This window comes from Papio anubis, chromosome 1 (assembly GCF_008728515.1).
Source record: "Papio anubis isolate 15944 chromosome 1, Panubis1.0, whole genome shotgun sequence".
NCBI classification, from domain to species: Eukaryota; Metazoa; Chordata; class Mammalia; order Primates; family Cercopithecidae; genus Papio; species Papio anubis.
This window is the reverse complement of record NC_044976.1, coordinates 119,228,848-119,247,186: the sequence shown is the minus strand read 5'-3', so window position 1 is coordinate 119,247,186 and position 18,339 is coordinate 119,228,848. Positions and strand designations below refer to the sequence as shown.

Genomic DNA, 18,339 nt, shown 5'->3' with positions numbered 1-18,339 from the left:
AAAAGATGCTCAACATCATCAGTGCCCTGTCTGAAGGCAGCAGTTGCTACTTCACTCCAGTCAACTGCAAGGTGGAAATACAGGTATAGAATTGCCAGATGACCTAGTTGTCCCCCCACCAAAAGCTAGAAATTCAGATTTTTATCTAAGATTTTCCTTTTTCCCATGTTGAAAACAAATTCAAAATATTTCTTAAAACATCACATAGTTGACACAAAGCATATCTACAGTACTGATACGACTTGTTCGTGACTTCCTCCATAGGTTTTCTATCTGGGGAGGGACATGGGAGAAGCAGTGTTTCGGGAAGATATTTCTGGCAGCAGTATGCACAGTCTAGACTGAAGAGGAGAGGGTGAAGCCAAGAAAGACTAGAAACAAGTCCAGGGATGGAAAGGAACAGACCTGACTAGGGTGGTGGCACTGGCACAAAGGAGAGCATGCCATGTTCATCCATCCCTCCACAAAGCAGCTGGACGAGACCCAACCAGAGATGGGATCTCTGTAGCATCATTTTCCAGAGGATCCTGGCACACACCAAGTGCTGCCTCCATTTCAAAGTCCATTCATCTACCGACATTTGCCTACCCTCTCGGCCTTGATCCCACTCTCCTGAGGTGCCTGAGGGATCTTGCCACTGTCCACATGGCACTAAGGAACTCTGCCTGCCAGTCCCAGAACTGCCCTTGTCTCACTCTGTTACCTTATGCTAATGGAAGGCATGGGGAGCCTGTTGCTCCATCTGGGAAATCCTCTGGACCACCCAACCTTCCTCTCAAAGAAAGTAAAGGGAGCAATAAGGAAATATTTGCCAAGCCCTCTACACCCACCTGTTTGCAGAGACAGGGAGAGTTGCCATATTAATTATTAAGCAGACAGATCTGAGCCAAAGAGAGTCATTATTATGCATGGTATGTGGCTGTCTTTGGAATATTCTGCTTGCTTGGTTTCTAATTTCCTTTTCTTACGTGAGTCTTTCTCCCTCATAAATCTTTGCATCTCGGTGTTCTGTTCTCTCCTCCTTTGTGTTCTGAACTAGGAGTTCCCACAAGCCCTCTGTGGTTAAATCTACTCCTCCAAACACCACAGGCTCCAGGCAGCATCGTGCAGGGTTACTGCTCAAGAAGGCGGGTGACACCCTTTGGCCTCCACCCTCTGGAAGGGCCTGCTGAGTGAAGGCCCAGTCAGGGAGGGGAGGGGTGGAGGGGTGTTGAGGAGAGTGAGGTGGGCAGGGAGTCCCTCCACCTCTCCCAGCTGCCCAAGGAAACACTCTCCAACTGTTTCTCTAGAACAAACCAACCAACAAGCGCCAGGAGCTTTCTGTGAATCTGACAGCCGGCTGATCACAGAATCCTCCCAGCAGTGGCACTTAGCCCAGAACTGGCAGCAAGTGCCCTCTAGAGGGAGTCAGAGGCACCTTCTCTGAGAGGCAAATTCTAATGTTCTGCCTGAATTGGGTATTTAGAGGGCCTTAGCAAATGATGCCAATGGGGTGGGGGGGGGGGGAAGGAAAGAAGAGAAAAGTGGGGCAACTGCTGTCTTCATCACTAAACGACAGAGAGAAGGCTTCCTTTGGTATCAAGAGGAGTCTAACAGACTGTGCCATTCAAATTAGGCTACATTTCTGTGGCAGAAGCAGTGCACACAGCAGAACCAGCAGTGGGGCATGAGCTCCACGGGCTCACTCTGGGAATCTGCCTCTAGCACACAAGGTGCCAGGCCTTAATTTGGTCTTCCTGTTGCTCCTGCTTCTGAAATGTGTTGAAGCAGATACAGCTGTTTAAACTGGCATCCCTGTTTATCTTTGTGTTCCCAGTGTCTAGTATTTAAGTACCTGAACTGAATTTAAATTGCCATCAGCTTGTTAACTGCAAAATAATAGAACAATTTCAGGAAGATGGTGGTTGGGGCCGTATTTCGACCACTCCGCTTTCTCATACAGACACCTTGCTCCCCAGGCCTTCTGCCAGATATCAAAAGAAGAGGGTATGTGCTAGGCCTGGTTTTTTATGCCCTGAGGATGAACACAGCGTAGTGAGAAAATCCTGGCTTTTGGAGTCAGACCCGACTGGATTTCAGTATGAGCCCCTCACTTACTAGCTGTGGGACTGGAGACGTTTTTAAAACTTTCTGCACATCAGTTTGCCCATCTTTAAAATGAAAATATTAGTACTTATCTCAGAATCTATATACTTTATTTAACATAATATAAACGATTTAAATCACACATACATATTTAATAACATGGAAAATGCATGATATATTAAGCAAAAAATAAGGTGGTTATGGAACATTGTTATAGACTGAAATAACACCATTGTGTGGCTGCCTCAAGTTTTCTGTGGTGTTTGGGTCCACTGCTACCACATACACATCACACCATGTTGGAAATACATGGATCCACCTAGTACATGGGTCCCTATTCACTCCTGCTGGTTTTCGTCGAGACTACTGCCTCCTGATCTCTACTGCTCTCCAGGGAGGAATCTCTGTGTCTTTTACCATCACCACTTGCGTCCTTTTTTCTTCATAAAAGCATCCTTTGGGGGTTGGCATTCCATGCCAGAGAGTAAGGAATACTGGTGAGCTGATGAGAAGAGCTTTACACTTTACAGTTTCAGGTTTTCTACACATATGAACCAAAGGGAATTAATCTCACCTAAGAAGCAAAAGACTCAACACTGTCACAAATTAATATTTAACCAATAATTATCTCTTCTATAAAATGATAGAAAAAATGCATTGAAATGGGCCTCCTGATGCCCTGTTGTACTCTGTTGACAGTAAAAACTGATTCAACCCTTTGGAAAATTATCCATCAAGAGCACTGAAAATGGCATACCTGGGTGGGCACAGTTACTCATGCCTGTAATCCCAACACTTTGGGAGGCTGAGGCAGGAGAATGGCTTGAGCCCAGGAGTTTGAGACCAGTCTGGGCAACATAGCAAGACTCTGCCTCTACAAAAAAAAGAAAAAAGAAAAACAGCCAGGCATGATGGCATGTGCCTGTAGTCCCAGCTACTTGGGAGGCTCAGGTGGGAGGATTGCTTAAGCCCAGGAATATGAGGCTGCAGTGAGCTATGATCATGTTACTGCACCCCAGCCTGGGTGTCAGAGTGAGACCCTGTCTCAACAACAACAAAAATCTTACTCTGTAAACCAGTAATTCTACACCTGGGAATCTATCCTAAGAAAATAATTCAGAATACATGAAACCCTTTATTGCACAAAGATATTTATTGTAGCATTACTTAAACTAGTGAAAAACTAAAAAAAAAATACTAGAAAAAGTATTAATTGTTCAAGGGATAAGTATATTATGATACACCCAAAGGTTAAAACAGTTACTTACAATTATGGCAAGTGGTCTCCAAACAGTGTGAGCGATGTTTTTCTTTCTACTTGAATATTCACCTCATTCTAGAAGAAGAATAATTTTGAATTTGGAAAAAATAAACTTTATTATTTCAAAAAGAGTTTGGGTTAGGTAATCTCTAAAATCACTTGTCACAGGTTGGGTTCTTTGGAGGCAGATATTGAGTTGAAGTTTGGCTGTAAGATGTTTATTCAGGATCAACACCTGTGAAAGAAAGAAGCCGAGAGTGGATTAAGCAGTGGAAGAAGTTAAACTGCAGTACAGACTCAAGAGAGCTTTAGAACAAACACTACCAACAAGGGTGTTCTACATTGGGTCAAAATGGCCTGGTTTTTATATTCTCACCTCACTTAGACACCAAATGCACCCAAAGGTCATGACCTGAGGTGAGGTGCTTTCTGTGATGAGACCAAATCTGAGAAAGCTACAGCTAGAGGATATCTGCACATTATACTCCCGACAGCTGTAAGTCTTTCCTGGAAAGGAGAAGGAGATCTGAGTGGGGCCTTTCCATGTCTGTTACCTCCCTCCTAGGTCTGTATTCTTGTGCTCCAATTTCATATGCTTATTTGTTGAACAAACACATTAGCAATAATAATACAATCTTATGTAGCACTTTTATAATGCTTTCACATATGGCATGCTTCCCTAATTCACAGTACTGAACCAAGGAGTCTGAAGGATATTTTTTTTTAAAGTACTATACAGATTTTTAATGACATTTGCTTTCACCACACTTCAGTAAGACCGTTTCATCAGAGTAGTTAAAATTGTGAAACAGGTAACATTTGTGCTGCTTCTTCTCAACACATCACTCTCCTCCTCCTACAACTCTTCTCCTTTTCCCTGTCAGATAGTTATAGCTCTAATATTGGTAAAAGTCTCTTCGTTCATTGTAGCATCCTACCCCAAACGCTCCTTCAGGTAGCTCACTCTCTTTTCTAAACTAAACTTCAACTGGCTGAAATTGGAAAATGACCAATACATTTATGCATACATGTTCTATGACTAATGACAATGTGCTATCCTTTTAAACATTTCCTTTTTGCTTTTCAAAAGTAATTCCTGGATATAACACCAAAAGCACAGGCAACAGAAGAAAAAAAGTTGGACTTCAAAATTTAAAACTTGTGTCTCAAAGGACACTACTTTAACAGAGTGAAAAGGCAACTCACAGAATGGCAGAAATATTTGCAAATCGTACATTAAATACTTGATAAGAGATACCTGGACTATATAAAGAGCTCCTGCAACTCAAAAGCAAAACAGACAATCCAATTCAACACTGGGCAAGGGACTTAAACAGACATTTCTCCAAAAAAGATATACAAATGAAAAGATTCTCAGCCTCACTAATCATTAGGAAAATTGCAAATTGAAGCCAATGAGATACCACATCATACCCATTAGGATCGCTGTTATTTAAGAAAAACAAAAACAGAAAATAACAAGTGTTGTCAAGGCTGTGGAATAATTGGAACCCTTGTGTATTGCTGGTGGGAATGTGAAATGGTGTAGCCGCTATGGAAAACATTATGGTTGCTCCTTAAAGAGTTAAACATAGAATTACCACATGATCCAGCAATCCCACTTCTGGGTATGTACCCAAAAGAATGGAAAGCAAGAACTCAAACAGACATTTGTACACTCGCGTTCATAGCAACATTACTTACAATAGCCAAAAGATAGGAAAAAAACCCAAATGTCCATCAACAAAATGTGATATGTACATACAGTAGAATATTGTTCTGCCTTAAAAGGGAAATAAATTCTGATACATGCTACAGCATGGATGAAACCTGGAGACATTCTGCTACATTAAGTAATCCAAACACAAAAGGACAAATATTGTATGAGTGCACTTATATGAGATACCTAGAGTAGTCAAACTCATAAAGACAGAACACAGAAAGGTGGTTGCCAGGGTCTGGGGGAGGAAGGAGTCAGTGGTTCTTGTTTGATATGATGGAAATTTCTGGAGATGAATGGTAGCGCTAGTTGCACAATATGGTGGAAGTATTTAACGTCACTAAACTTTACTCTCAAAAGTGGTTAAAATAGTAAATTTCATGTTACATATATTTTACAATTTCTTAAAAAAAAAAAAAGTGATTCCCACTGACTGGCAAGGCTGTGAGGCCATTGGGGTATAAGCTCTTTGAAAGCATGGGCTACATGGCATAGTACCCAGAATTTGAAATCAGACAGTCATGAGTCCTAGTCCTCTCTCTAATACATATATTAGCAATGAGAATTTGAGTAACATACGCCAACTTCCCAAGCCATAATTTCCTTATCTCTAAAGTGGAGTTTATTATAACTACTGTAATGGTCTCTGTCTATCCAGTATCCATTTTCCTTTCACATAATAGGATGCCAAATAACCCTAGAGAACTACTCTTTCTTCACCCTTAGCCCATAAGGTTTAATTGGCTGAGTCCACTCTCTAGAAATTAAAGAGGGCGGCCGGGCGTGGTGGCTCACGCCTGTAATCCCAGCACTTTGGGAGGCCAAGGCAGGTGGATCATGAGGTCAGAAGTTCGAGACCAGCCTGACCAACATGGTGAAACCCTGTCTCTACTAAAAATACAAAAATTAGCCAGGCATGGTGGTGCGCACCTATAATCCCAGCTACTCAGGAGGCTGTGGCAGAAGAATCACTTGAACCCGGGAGGCAGAGGTTGCAGTGAGCCGAGATCGCGCCACTGCACTCCAGCCTCGTGACACAGCGAGAGTTCGTCTCAAAAAATCTATAAATAAATTTAAAAAAAAATAAAGAGGGCATATGATCCAAGTCTAGTCAATTAGTATATTTCCTCCCTTTGGGCACAGCCCAAAGGTTCAGGAATGGGCTTGAGATCTGAGGAAGTTCAACAGAGGCAATCCCAAAACTTTTGCTGGAGCAGCTAGAAAGAATCTTTCTCTTTTGACAACGGCTGCCAACAAGATAGAAGGTAATTGTGGAGGTCCTGGCAGCCACTAATGACTATGAAGGGAAAGCCTACCAGAGAATAAAGAAGACACAGGAAAAACAGAGCCAAGAGATGGAGAGAGAGATAGCATCAAGATAGGATCATCCAGTTCCGGGATCCAGCAGCACCTGAAGTCTACATCTGTATATTTTGGATACATGAGCCAATACATTTGATTTTCTTTTGTTTTATGTCATTAAGTTGTCTTTTTATCTCTTGCAACCAGAAAAATCCTGACTAATACACTTTTCTTTGTTATTGGAGGAAGTAAATGTAATAATTATACAGCAGCCTGGCACATTGTACTTTGTCCTATTCACCTCTGAATCCCACCCAGAACATGGTAAGTGCCCAACAAATTTTGTTAGATGGATAGAGTCATGAGAACACAAAATTGGGAATTCTGTGTCTGACCCACATTGTACAAACTCAGAGTATGAGTATAAACCTAGCAAAGCATTGTGCTTCCATGGGTAGTGAGTTCCCTCTTTCATGAAGCTGGAACTGGCATGCTGTGCTGGCAGACTAACACTCTACCAGTATAGGGTCATCACTTCAGAATAATTAAACTGAACACTTATTTAGTGCTTACTATGAGCAAAGCACTGATGAAAAGAACGGTGAACACAAACACACAAATGCAATCAAACACATAAGGTTTTTTAGAGATGATCACCTGCCATGGTTTGAATGTATCTCTCAAAGTTCACGTGTTGCAAACTTAATCCCCAGTTGACCTATGTTGAGAGGTGAGATCTTTAAGAGGTGATTAAGTCATGAGTGCTTTGCTCTGACAGATTAATGCCATTAGGAGTAGGTTCCTGATATAAAGGAATCTTCCCCGCCTGCTCTCTTGCGTGCTTTCTTGCCCTTCAGTCTTCTACCAGGGGACGATGCAGCACAAAGGCTCTTCCCAGATGCCACTGTCTTGATACTGGACTTCCCAGCCTACACAATTGTGAGAAATAAATTCCTCGTCTTTATAAATTAACCAGTATGTGGCATTCTATAATACCAACCTAAAAGAAACCAAGACAGCACTTAAGGATTGGAGTGTAGTAAATGGAAGTTTGTCACTCTGCCTATGGAACCAGGGAAGGCATTTCTCAGGGAAGGTGGCCTCGAAAATGAGCTGGGTCTCAAAAATGAATATGCACATACACTAACATTGCCTAGGAAAAGAATACCTATGAGCAGATATAGCCTGTCCTGTTTTGGGATTGCAGGAGAGTGGGCCCATTTAGCACTCCTATATAAATTAGCCTCTGGAAGGGGCTTGAGAAATTAGGCATTAGTTTATTTTAGTTTGTTTTTTCCACCAATTCTACCCACTTCCTCCTTTGGGAAAAAAAAATCTTCCCCTATGGCAAACAATATAATGTTAGTTAAAAAATCATCACATCAAAGTATGACGCTTGTAATTATTTGAAAAACAGTTTAATAAACTAAGCTCTGCAGCTGGAGGAGGGATAGGGATTGATTTCCAGGTAATTTAAGGGATCCTGAGCACATAATTATAACACAGCTGTTTCTAGGACTCGGAGAACTAGTCTTTCCAAGGCAAATGTCCCATTGGTTTATCCTGGCAAAAGCTCTGGGCTTCTCGATGAAGCAGTGACTGTGGGGTTAGATGAGTAACAGTGGATTGGATCCTTAAAATCACCACATCTCACCTTGAATGAGCCATAGCTGCAGAAAGAGTATTTCATTAAGGAAAAAGCCATATTTCCTACCCAAGAGGTAGAGTGACTTCATGGATTTAAAACCACAAGGTACTAAAATAACATTATCTGACAGAAAGGTAGAGAGGGCTCCTGAACTTAGAAATACTTGGACTGAGAGTCTGAGTGTCTTGATGTAATAATGATCTAGGCTGCCATTTTCTCTTATTAGCCTAGTTACTAGCAAACTATGGATCCCTCAAAAATCAATTCAGTACCATATGACCTGCCAATTCTACTCCTGGGTATATACCCAAGAGAACTGAAAACTTGCTCATAAAAGACTTGTACATGGATGTTCATAGCAGCATTATTCACAATAGCCTTTATTCACATAGCATTACATAATACTATGTGAATAGCATAGAATAATGTGCTATGTGAATACCATTATTCGCATAGCACATTATTCACAATGCCTATCAACAGATAAATGGATAAATAAAATGTACATTATAATGTGGAATATTATTCAGTCATAAAAATGAAGTACCAATTCATGCTACAACGCAAAGCTTAAAAACATTACACATTATGCTAAGTGCAAGAAGTCAGACACAAAATGCCACATATTGGATGATTCCATTTATATGAAATGCCTAGAATTAGGGAATCTATAGTGACAGAAAGTAGGTTACTGGTTGCTAGGGGTTCAGGGAAGGGAAGAATGAAGAGTGACTGCAAATGGGCTTGGGGTAATAAATGTGTTCTGGAATTAGATAGTGGTAATGATTGCGTGATTTTGTGAACATACTAAAAATCAGTGAATTGTAATCTTCAAAAGGGTGAATTTTATGGTACACAAATTTTAGCTCATTTAAAATACAAAACAATTCAGACATATCCAACCTCATGAAGACGTCCCTGAGCCTCATGGTTAGAACTAACTGTTCCCTCCTGTGCACAACTTTTAGATCACACTTTTATTGTGGACACATGCAATTTTTCATATATGCCAGCCTCCTCTGATAATAGTAAGCTCTTCAGAAGCAGGATTATGTCTTGTCTATGTCTGTATCCTCAACTGGACACAGTGCTTGAAATTCAGCACATATTCAATAAATATACGTTGAATTGAAGAGATTATTTTCCAAGACTTTTACAATCAGTAATATTGAACAATCCATTTATAAATATAATAAATAGTACATATAAACTGTGTGTAAGTCTTTTGTGATATAAAAATGAAAGAGGCATAGTCTCTACCTTTGAGGAACTTATACATTTTTTATAAAAATAAGTAGACTTAAATAACTACAAAACAAGGAAGAAAATAAGTGCTATGTGAACGGCATAATGATCCACACCTAATAGTTCAAAGAAGTAAAAATTACTACCTGAGCATGATGGGGAAGATTTTTTAAAAAGATAGCTGTATGAAAGTGAGCTTTAGGGATATTACAAGCTGTTAAAATGAAAGCTTCAGCTAAGGCACATTACAGAGCTATGTGTTGGACCGAAATGCAAACACTTTCAAAGTAGGTGGTAAAAAGGGGTGGAGGGGTTGGTAATTCTTTTTTTATTAATTTTTTCTTTGAGATGGAGTCTTTCTCTGTCACCATCCTGGAGTAGTGGTGTGATCTCAGCTCAATACAACCTCCGCCTCCTGTGTTCAAGCGATTCTCCTGCCTCAGCCTCCCAAGTAGCTGAGACCACAGGTGCGTGCCACCACGCCTGGCTAATTTTTGTATTTTTAGTACAGACAGGGTTTCACCATGTTGGCCAGCATAGTCTCGATCACTTGACCTCATGATCTGCCCGCCTTGGCCTCCCAAAGTGCTGGGATTACAGGCATGAGCCACCATGCCTGGCCCTGGGTTGGTAACTCTTAAATGGTTATCCACACTCATGGCGTAAAGGGATGCTGAATTGGAGATCAAGAAGATTTTTGAGAAGGATTTCTTTGGAGAGAAGTATTGGGTTCCAAGAATTCTATCCTTCTCATTACGGGGGAAAAAGAGGAGAAGAGAAAGAGGAGTGGAGAGGAGGGGGGAGGGGAGGGGAGGGAAAGGGGGAGAAACAGGGTAGGGGTGGGAAGGAGGGATATCTACTCCTTAAATCAAACCAAAGGACAGAACTTTTATGGAACCATCTGTGGAGCTTAATATGTGACTTCTAAAGTTTGAGGGACACAGGGGACTTCTGACTGGTTCATACTTGAGAAATCTAAATCCAGAGTGCTGAGTTGTGGGGAAGGGGCTGCACTCCCAGAGTTTTCCTGGACAAACATGTTTCCTATGGACCAGATGTGGCCCAAGAGGGAAAGGGAGTTGTGTGCTGTTGCTTAGCCCCTGTTTATAATTACCTCCTGCAGGAGTGAGGAGCCTCAATAAAGGAAAGCTGGAGATGAACTGCTGCTGAATACCTAAGGCTGCAGAAAGGTGGGGAAAAGGAAGAGTCTCAGAGCAGCCCATGAAAATCCCTTAAAAGAGCAATCAGCTTTAAACATCTGCAAAGGCCAGAGAGCACCAACTTGATCACCTGCACAGCACCAGTCAACTAAGAACTTTGTTAGTATTCCTTCTTTGATCTCCCTTCCTAAGCTCCAGATCCTAGAGTGATCAGAATCAGCTTTAGAAAGATGGTAAAAGGAGAAGAATTGTGAGATTATCCCCTACCCCACTTTCAAATTTCAGACTTCTAGCCTGTGGCCAGTACAAACTGGAGGAGAGGAGGAGAAATTTCAAGGTTAAAATTATCATTCTTACCTATGACTGCCATTTTAATTCCTGATTTCCAGCATGTTTTGTGACTTTAAAAATGGCTGAGTACCTTTAATATCTCTGAGGGGCAACCTCTGTTTTTTCTAGGGTCAAGGAGAACAGCTCCTCAGTGAGGATTTAAAAAGATAGTCAGAAACGAATTTGCTTTAAGATTCCATTCTACTAGTTGTGTTTGTTTCATATACACATTACAGATAGAAATAGGAAAAGGGGTCTTGATCAAAGGAATCGAGGTAGCCAGATCCAAGGTCTATTTGGAAAAGGACACACAGATAAAAACATCTACCTCTGGGATGGAAATAGTGGATGTAGATGGGAGGCTGATTGAAAGGACCTCCAGTACCAAACTGAAGTGTCATTTAAATACGGGAGTATAATTTCAGTATATTTTGGTATTTCGGTATATTTTGTATTGACATATTTTCAGTACTTGAGATCAGTAAAATTAAGTATTTAATACTCGTAATTATTTATTTCTTTACCTTAATTGACCAGTAAAAATTGTATGTGTTTGTGGTATACAACATGATGTTTTGTTGTTGTTGTTGTTGTTGTTGTTGTTGCCATGTCCAATAGTTTTTTTTTTTTTTTTTAATACTTTAAGTTCTAGGGTACATGTGCACAACGTGCGGGTTTGTTACATATGTATACTTGTGCCATGTTGGTGTGCTGTACCCATCAACTCGTCAGCACCCATCAACTCGTCATTTACATCAGGTATAACTCCCAATGCCATCCCTCCCCCCTTCCCCCTCCCCACAATAGGCCCTGGTGTGTGATGTTCCCCTTCCCAAGTCCAAGTGATCTCATTGTTCAATTCCCACCTATGAGTGAGAACATGCGGTGTTTGGTTTTCTGTTCTTGTGATAGTTTGCTGAGAATGATGGTTTCCAGCTGCATCCATGTCCCTACAAAGGACACAAACTCATCCCTTTTTATGGCTGCATAGTATTCCATGGTGTATATGTGCCACATTTTCTTAATCCAGTCTGTCACTGATGGACATTTGGGTTGATTCCAAGTCTTTGCTATTGTGAATAGTGCCGCAATAAACATACATGTGCGTGTGTCTTTATAGCAGCATGATTTATAATCCTTTGGGTATATACCCAGTAATGGGATGGCTGGGTCATACGGTATTTCTAGTTCTAGATCCTTGAGGAATCGCCATACTGTTTTCCACAATGACAACATGATATTTTAATATGTGTATACATTGTGAAATGGCTGAATCAACCTAATTAACCATCACCTAAATATCTATCATCTAAGATACTTATTTCTTGTGGTGAGAATATTTAAAATCTATTCTCAACAATTTTCAATTATATAATATATCATCATTAACTATAGTCAACAAGGTGAACAATGTATCTTCTGAACGTATTCCTCCTGTCTACCTGAAATTTTGTGTCCTTTGACTAATATCTCCCCAATCCTCCCATCCCTCAGCCTCTGGTAAGTATCACTTTACTCATTTCTATAAGTTTGAGAGTTTTTTTTAAGAGATGGGGCCTCACTATGTTGCCCAGGCTGGAGCGCAGTGGCTATTCACAGGCACCATCCTACCACTGATAAGCACAGTATATTTGACCTGCTCCATTTCTGACCTGGGCTGGTTCACCCCTCCTTAGACAACCTAGGGGTCCCCTGCTTTCAAAAACGTCACCTAAATGATAAACTTAGTGTAGACACCCTATTGGCATAGCAGACTACAGCCCAGAACTGCTGGACTTAAGCAATCATCCTGCCTCAGCCTCTGGATTAGCTGGACTACAGGCATGTGCCACTTAGCCACTGGCTAAGTTTGAGTTTTTAAACACTCCACATATGAGATTATGTGGTATTTGTCATTCTGTGCCTGACTTATTTCACTTAACATAATGTCCTCCAAGTTCATCCATGTTGTCATAAATGAGAGGATTGTTTTTATTTTCTAGGCTGAATAGTATTCCATTATGTATGTATAACACATTTTCTTTATCCAGTCATCCCCTGATGGACACTTAGGTTGGTTCCGTATCTTGAACATTGTGAATAATGCCGCAGTGAACATGGCATTGTAGGTGCCTCTTCAACATACAGATTTTATTTCTTTTGGGTATAGACCCAGGAGGGGGATTGTGGGATCATATGGTACTGTAGTCCAATTTTTAATTTTTTGAGGAAACCTCATACTGCTTTCTGTAATGGCTACACCAATTTACACGCCCACCAAGTGTACAAGGGTTTTCTTTTCTTCACATCCTCAACACTTATCTTTCATCTTTTTTGATAGTAGTCATTCTAACAAGTGTGATATAATATCTTATTGTGGCTTTGATTTGTGTTTCCCTGGTGACTAGTGGTTTTTTGTTTTTGTTTTTGTTTTGTTTTGTTTTTTTGAGATGGAGTCTTGGTCTGTCACCCAGGCTGGAGTGCAGTGGTGTGATCTTGGCTCACTACAACCTCTGACTCCTGGGCTCAAGAGATTCTTCTGCTTCAGTCTCCCCAGTAGCTGGGACTACAGGCGCCCACCACCACGTCCAGCTAATTTTTGTATTTTTAGTAGAGATGGGGTTTCACTGTATTGGCCAGGCTGGTCTCGAGCTCCGGACCTTGTGATCCACCCACCTTAGACTCCCAAAGTCCTGGGATTATAGGCATGAGCCACCACGCTCCGCCTGATTAGTGTTATTGAGCATTTTTTCATATACTAGTGGATATCTGTATGTCTTCTTTTGAAAAATGTCTATTCAGGTCCCTTGCCCATTTTTTATTTGGGTTATTTGTTTTCCTACTATTGAATTGTTTGAGTTCCTTATATATTTTGTATATTAACCTCTTATTGGATGTACAGCTTGCAAATATATCCTGTCATTCTACATGTTGTCTCTTCACTCTGTTGATTGTTTCCTTTGCTATGTAGAAGTTTTTAGTTTGATGTAATTCCATCTGTCTACTTTCACTTTTGTTGCTTTTGCTTTTGGGATCATATCAAAATAATCTTTGCCCAAACCAATGTCTTGGAGATTTTTGTCCACTGATTTTACAGTTTCAAGTTTTACATTTAAGATTTTAATTCATTTTGAGTTAATTTTGTATAAATATATGGTGTGAGAGGAGGATCTAATTTTATTCTTCTGCTTGTGGATATCCAGTTTCCCTAGCACCATTTATTGAAGGAGGTATTCTTTCTCCATTTTGTGTTCTTGGCAACTTTATCAAAAATCAATTGACTATAAATGCATGGATTTATTTTTGAGCTCTCTCTTCCATTTCATTGGTCTATGTGTCTGTTTTTATATCAGTACAATACACTTTTGATTCTTCTAGTTTTGTGTAAATTTTGATTCTTCTAGTTTTGTAGTAAATTTTCAAGGCAACTAGTGTGATGGCTCTGGCTTTGTTCTTTTGGCTTACAATTGGTTTGGCTATTTGGGGTCTTGGGGTCTTTTATGTTTCCATATACATTTTAGGTTTTTTTCCTATTTCTGTGAAAAATGTCATTAAAATTTTGATAGAGATTTCATTGAATCTGTGGATTGCCTTGGGTGGTGTCTTAGTCCATTTGTGTTGCTATAAAGGAATACCTGAGGCTGGTAATTTATGAAGAAAAGAGGTTTATTTGGCTTATAGTTCTGCAGGCTGTACAAGAAGCATAGTGATAACATCTGCTTCTGAAGAGGGCATCAGGATGCTTTCATTCATGGTTGAAGGTGAAGAGGAGCCAGTGTATGCAGAGATCACATGGCAAGAGAAGAAGCAAGAAAGAGAGGCAGGAGGCGACAGCCTCTTTTTCACAATTAGCTCTCATGAGAACTAACAGAGTGAGAATGCACTCACCGTTTGCCTATAACATGATCTTATATCCCCATAGGGAGGGCATTAATCTATTCCCGAGGAATCTACCCTCATGACCCAAACACCTCCCATTAGGCCCCACCTCCATCTTTGGGGATCAAATGTCAACATGAGATTTAGAGGAGACAAACATTCAAACTCTAGCAGGCAGTACAGAATTAATAATATTAATTCTTCCAATCTATGAACACAGGACATCTTTTCATTTATTTGTGTTTTCTTCTGTTTCTTTCATCAATGTTTTATAATTTTCAGTGTACAGATATTTCACCTCCTTAGTTAAGTTTATTCCAACGTATTTTATTTTTTCTAGCTATTGTAAATGGGATTGTTTTCTTGATTTCTTTTTTTGAATAGTTTGTTATTAGTGTGTAGAAACCTGCTGATCATATGTTGATTTTGCCTCCTGCAACTTTACTAAATTTGTTTGCTAGTTCTAACAGTTTTTGGTAGTCTTTAATGTTTTCTTTATATAAGATCATATCACCTGTAAACAGAGACAATTTAACTTATTTTTTCCCAATTTGGATACATTTTATTCTTTTTCTTGCCTAATTGCTCTGGCTAGGACTTCTAGTACCATATTGAATAAAAGTGGTGAGAGTGGGCATCCCTGTATTAGTCCTGGTCTTAGAGAAAAAGCTTTCAACTTCTCACCATTGAATATGTTATCTACGGGCTTATTGTATATGATCTTTATTGTATTGAGGTACATTCCTTCTATTTCTAATTTGTTGAATGATTTTTATCATAAAGGGATACTGAATTTTGTCAAATGCCTTTTCCGCATCTATTGAGATGATCATTATGGTTTTTGTCCTTCATCTGTTATTGATTCGTATATGTTGAACCCTTCCTGCATCCCAGGGATAAATCCCACTTGATCATGGTAAATGATCCATTTATTTATTTATTTATTTATTTATCTGAGATGGAGTCTTGCTCTGTCACCCAGGCTAGAGTACAGTGGTGCAATCTTGGCTCACTGCAACCTCCCTCTCCCAGGTTTTCTTTCTTCCTTCCTTTCTTTTTTTTTTTTTGAGATGGAGTCTCACTCTGTTGCCCAGGCTGGAGTGCAGTGGTGCAATCTCAGCTCCTTTTAAGCTCTGCCTTCGGGTTCACGCCCATTCTCACCTCAGCCTCCCCAAGTAGCTGCGACTGCAAGGCACCCTGCTGCGCCCAGCTAATTTTCAAGCTCTGCCTTCCGGGTTCACGCCATTCTCCTGCCTCAGCCTCCCAAGTAGCTGCGACTACAGGCACCCACCAACACACCCAGCTAATTTTTTGTATTTTTAGTAGAGACGGGGTTTCAGTGTTAGCCAGGATGGTCTTGATCTCCTGACCTCGTGATCCACCCGTATTGGCCTCCCAAAGTGCTGGGATTACAGGCATGAGCCACCGTGTCTGGCCTCCCAAGTTCAAGTGATTCTTCTGCCTCAGCCTCCCAAGTAGCTGGGAGTACAGGCGTGGGCCACCACGCCCAGCTACTTTTTTGTATTTTTAGTAGAGATGGGGTTTTAACATGTTGGCCAGTCTGGTCTTGAACTCCTGACCTCAGGTGATCCACCCGCTTTGGCCTCCCAAGTGATTAATGATCCTTTTAATGTGCTGCTGAATTTCATTTGCCAGTATTTTGTTGAAAACATTTATATCTATGCTCAGCAGGGATATTGGTTTGTAACTTTTTTTCTCATGGTGCCTTTGTCTAACTTTGGTATCAGGGTATTGCTGGCCTTGTAAAATGACTCTAGAAGTTGTCCCTCTGTCATAGTCTGTTCAGGCTCCTATAGCAAAATACCTTAGACTGGGTGATTAATAAACAACAGAAATGCATTGCTTATAGTTCTGGATGCTAGGAAGTCCAAAATCAAGATGTCAGTACATTTGATGTCTGGTAAGAACTTGCTCTGCTTTAAAGATAGTACCTTTCATTGCATTCTCACATGGCAGAAGGGGCAAACATGATCCCTCCATCTCTTTCACAAGGGCACTACTTCCATTCACAAGGGCAGAGCCCTCATGACTTAACCACATCCCCAAAGGCCCTACCTCTTAATACTATCACATTGGGGATTATATTTAAATATATGAATTTTGCAGGGAAGCCAACATTCAGACCATAGTACCCTTCCATTTAATTTTTTGGAAGAGTTTGAGAAGAATTGTTATTAGTTCTTTAAATGTTAACTAAAATTCAGCAATGAAGCCATCAGGTTTCAGGCTTTTCTTTGATGGAAGACTTTTTGTTACTGATTCAATCTCCTTACTCATTATTCTGTTCAGATTTTCTATTTCCTCAAGATTTAGTCTTAATAGGTTATATGTCTAATAATTATCAATTTTTATAGGTTATACAATTTTCAGGCATATAACTGCACATAGCAGTCTCTTATGATACTGTGTATTTCTATGGTATAATATCAATTATAATGTCTCCTCTTTTATTCCTAATTCTATTTATTTGAGTCTTTTTATCTTGGCTAGTCTAGCTAATGGTTTGTCAGTTTCTTTTCTCTTTGCAAAAAAACAGCTCTTAGTTTAGTTTACCTTTTCTATTGTTTTCTAGTCTCTATTTCATTCATTTCTGATCTGACCATTTCATTCCTTTTACTAATTTTGGGATTGGTTTATTCTTTTTTTTTTTTGTAGTTCCTTGCGGTGTAACATTAGGTGATGTATTTCTTCTTTTTTGATGTAGGCATTTATTGCCATCTATAAATTTTGGTATACTGCATGTCCATTTTCATTTGTCTCAAGATATTTTTCAATTTCTATTTTAATTTGCTCTTTGACCCATTGGTTGTTTAGAAGCATGTTGCTTAATTTCCACATATTTGTGAATTTTCTGAAATTTCTTCTCTTATTGATTTCTAGTTTCATACCATTGTCATTGGAAAAGCTACTTGATATGCTTCTATCCTCTTAAATTTGCTAAGACATGTTTTATAGCCAAACATATGATCTATCCTGGAGAATATTGCAATGCACTTGAGAAGAATGTGTGTTCTGCTGCTATTGTATGGAATATTCTATAAATGTTTATTAGGTCCATTTGGTCTAAAGTGTAGTTCAAGTTCAATGTTTCCTTATTGATTTTCTGTCTGGATGATCTATCCATTGTTGAAAGTAGGGTATTTAAGTCCCCTGCTACTACTGTATTGCAATCCATCTCTCTCTTCAGATTTATTAATATATTTGCCTTATATATTTAGGTGCTCCAATGTTGGAACATATATATTTACAATTGTTATATGTTTGATGATCCCTTTATTATTGTATATTGACTTCCATTGTCTCCTTTTACAGCTTTTGACTTAAAGTCTATTTTATCTGCTATAAGTATAGCTACCCTCACTCTCTTTTGGTTTTCATTTGCATGGAATATTTTTTTCCATCCTTTTACTTTCAATTCATATGTGTCCTTACAAGTGAAGTGAGTTTCTTGTAGGCTGTGTATATTTGGTCTTCTTTTCTTATCCATTCAGCCACTCTATGTCTTTCGATTGCATAATTTACTCCATTTACATTTAATTAATGATAGGTAAAAACTTACTACTTCCATTTTGTTAATTGTTTTCTGGTTGTTTTGTAGATCCTTTGTTTCTTTTTTCTCCCTTGATGTCTTCTTTTGTGATTAGATGATTTTCTCCAACGGTATGCTTTGATTCCTTTTTATCTTTTACGTATCTACTACAATATAATT

At 39.6% G+C, this 18,339-nt stretch overlaps 1 long non-coding RNA gene across 1 annotated transcript in view; it reads right to left on the bottom strand.

Annotated features, from left to right (window-relative positions):
• Window positions 1-2,178: 2,178 nt before the first annotated feature.
• LOC116270832 overlaps window positions 2,179-18,339 on the bottom strand; it is a 52,384-nt gene continuing 36,223 nt past the window's right edge. Inside the window, exons 3-4 of the long non-coding RNA XR_004179138.1 lie at window positions 3,354-3,581; window positions 2,179-2,626 (exon numbers count right to left, since the gene is read on the bottom strand). This is a non-coding gene — a long non-coding RNA (uncharacterized LOC116270832). The remainder of the gene's footprint in view (window positions 2,627-3,353; window positions 3,582-18,339) is intronic.